The 3214-nt window shown below is 41.9% G+C and overlaps 1 long non-coding RNA gene across 4 annotated transcripts in view; it reads right to left on the reverse strand.

Moving 5' to 3' along the window:
* Positions 1–3214, reverse strand: part of LOC107137331 — a 22549-nt gene that overhangs the window by 10556 nt on the left and 8779 nt on the right. The window contains exon 1 of one of the 4 annotated variants that reach the window (XR_001502845.2): positions 2536–3208. The exons of the other annotated variants lie outside the window; for them this stretch is intronic. This is a non-coding gene — a long non-coding RNA (uncharacterized LOC107137331). Of the gene's footprint in view, positions 1–2535; positions 3209–3214 lie in introns of those variants that run through there. 4 annotated transcript variants of the gene reach the window in all.

Genomic DNA, 3214 nt, shown 5'->3' on the forward strand with positions numbered 1-3214 from the left:
CCAAGGACAGAAATCTACTCATAGCTGTTGTCCAGCAGGTAGCACAACACCTGGCCGGGAGGCAGGAAGTGCGACCTCAGGCTCTGCTGAGAGGGAGCAGTGTCCTTTCTGACCTGGTCACCCTGTGGACCACCATGCCTGACCATGTGGGCAAATTTTGAATAGTCCATAATACGAAAATTCTAGGGTCTTTAAGCACCTAGGCAAACCTTGTTTAATATTGAACCTTAAAGGAAAAATTTGAATGATTAAAAAAATGAAAGAATTTCTAGAGGGGCTGGGGTTGTGGCTCAGAGGTAGAGCACTTGCCTACCATGCGTGAGGCACCAGGTTCGATCCTCAGCACCACATAAAAATAAAATAAAGATATTGTGCCCACCTATAATTAAAAAATAAATATTAAAAAAAATTGGTGGGGCAGAATGGCGCACACCTGTAATCCCAGCAATTTGGGAGACTGAGGCAGGAAGATGCACAAGTTTGAGGTTGGCCTGGGGAACTTAGAGATGCTGCATGTCTCTCTGTCCAAAAAAAAAAAAAAATATATATATATATATATATATATACACACACACACACATATGAACATATATAAACATATATGTATATGTTTGTGGATATATATATACATATATGGGTGTGTATAGAGAGAGAGACTGGAGATGTAGCTCAACAGAAGAGTGCCCTTGGGTTCAATCCCCAGTACTGAAAAAATTAACAAAATAAAAATAAAATAGAAAAGAATTTGTTAAAGCAACAATGGAAAAGAGTCTATGCACGCCAAGTATCGTGGTCCATGCCTGTAATCTCAGTGGCTTGGGAGGATGAGGCCAGAGAATCACAAGTTCAAGGCCAACCTCAGCAACTTAGTGAGACCCTGTCCCAAAATGAAGAATTAAAAGTGCTGGGGATGTGGCTCAGTGGTAAGTCACCCCTGGGTTCAGACCCTAGTACTGAACAAACAAAGAGTCTAAGCAGCAACGAATATCATGAGACACAACCACAAGCACCCTGGAGAAGGCAGGTGGAAAACTGAAGCAGAAAGAATCGAGACTTGGACAGAGGCTATCTTAGTTAAGATGGCAGGGCTGACCAGTGGGTGCTCCAGAAGAGCTCTCCATCCCCTGGACACACCACACCAGGTACGATCCGCTCATGCTGAATACTCATCCTGTCTCCTGTGAGTTGGTAGCTGTCGTTTCAGCTGACTTTTTTTTTTTTAATATTTATTTTTTAATTGTAGTTGGACACAGTATCTTTATTTTATTTATTTATTTTTATGTGGTGCTGAGAATCGAACCCAGGGCCTCACACATGCTAGGCGAGTGCTCTAACACTAACCACAACCCCAGCCCCCTCAGGGGGTGACTTTTAATACATGTTGAACAAATGAGTTCTCTGCTTACGGAGCCTGAATCTAAATCTCTGTCCAATTACCACATAGTTCACTTGTGGGCTAGCCCACAGCTGGGTAGGATGGACAGGAAACACGAGTGGCATCTTTAGTATGCAAGATTTAAATCAGCCCTGCTTTCCTGCACCACAAATCCTGGCATTTCAACCCCATTCCTGGCCTTTCAGTGGTAGGGTTTTGTTTTTGGTACCAGGGAATAAACCCAGGGGTGCTTCACCACTGAGCCACATTGCCAGCCCTTTATTTTTTTTATGTTTTATTTAGAGACAGGGTCTCACTGTTTTTTAGGGCCTCACAAAGTTGCTTAGGCTGGCCTTGAACTCGTGATCCTTCTGCCTCAGCCTCCTGAGCCGAGCCACTGGGATTGCAGACATGTGCCACCACCATGTCCGGCTTTTTGTTTGTTTTTGTTATTTAGTTTCTGCTCATTCTAGTGCATTTTTTCCACTCTGCGTCTCTAGGGCAGGCAGGGGATGGGGGGGGGCAGAACCACAAACATACAACTGCCAACAGCCAGGCACCTCCCCACCAGCTCAGTTAACCGGAGCAGAGCCCTTCAGCATCATCTTTGAACACACGGGAGAGTTCATGAGATTAGAGTCCACGCTGTCAGTGTGGCTTATGTGAGCCACATCCATCTTATGAATGGGCAGGATTTTTTTTTAAAAAGAATCATTTAATCAATCCAATGCTCAACCTCAGGAAAATATTTAGGTCACCACCACAGAAAGAATATAGGTGGAAAGCATCTTCCAAAAAGTTGGGTCTTGTCTTGGCCAATTAATGTTTATGACATTTAATTTCTGAAAGTTATTATTTTTTCCCAGGCCTTTTATGAGGAAAGGGCTCACAGAGGTACGCATGGGACTACCAAGTTGTTTTCTTGCTTCCTAGAGTTGACTTTTCAGTCACTTTGTGGTTACACGAGTTAGTTTCCCCAACACTAGTAAGGGGGACGGTTTATATCCAAATCCCCTTGGAATATTACCACTATCCCATATGTTGCTTGGTTCCCTAAGGCACACGCCCCAGCATTTAGAAAATTTAGTAAATATTCTTACTGTACCTTCTGGTTAAGTTCTTTTGAAGAAAGTAGGAAAAAAGAAAAAAAAAAAACATACCTCCCATGTTGACTTAACAGCACACAGACTTCTCTTTACCCATTTAAAAAAAATAAAAGTGCATTTTTTGGCAGTTGAAAACAGGTGCTAATTCAGTTCATTCACGAAATGAGAAAGATCAATGTGCATTTGAAACTCCTCTTTGGAGCAGAAAATGGTGAGGGCTGAGCAAAACAGAAAACAGAGTCCTTCTCTAAATATAGCCTTGTCATATGACCCCACTGGTCTTTGTACTGAGAACATTCAGGTGTTAGACAGTTGCTTCATGGATGCAGCATATGATTACTCCAGGGAACAGGGAAGATGACCCACAGCACAGATAGAAATGCTGAGCTTGTGTCTCTGCTTTTTGATCTGAGGAAACAAACTAGAATGTTGTTGAGACGTCCCCACACGACAGCTTGTCATTTGGGTAAACTTTTCCACTGTACATAGGAAGCAGTTCTTCCATGCTTTGGTTTCTTTTCTTTCTTTCTTTTTATTTTTTTATTTTTTTGCTTTTCTTACTTTATTTTTTTTTCAGTGCTGGGGATGGAACCCAGGGCAGAGGCTCATCCACTGAGCTACATTCCCAACCAGGTTTTACTTTAAAAACCCCTTTGACAGCAGTTCATGTTGAAACACTTCTTACACAGGAGACCTTTTTTTTTTTTTTTTTTTTTTTTTTTTTTTTTTTTTT

This window comes from Marmota marmota, unplaced genomic scaffold (assembly GCF_001458135.2).
Source record: "Marmota marmota marmota unplaced genomic scaffold, marMar, whole genome shotgun sequence".
Taxonomy (NCBI): domain Eukaryota; kingdom Metazoa; phylum Chordata; class Mammalia; order Rodentia; family Sciuridae; genus Marmota; species Marmota marmota.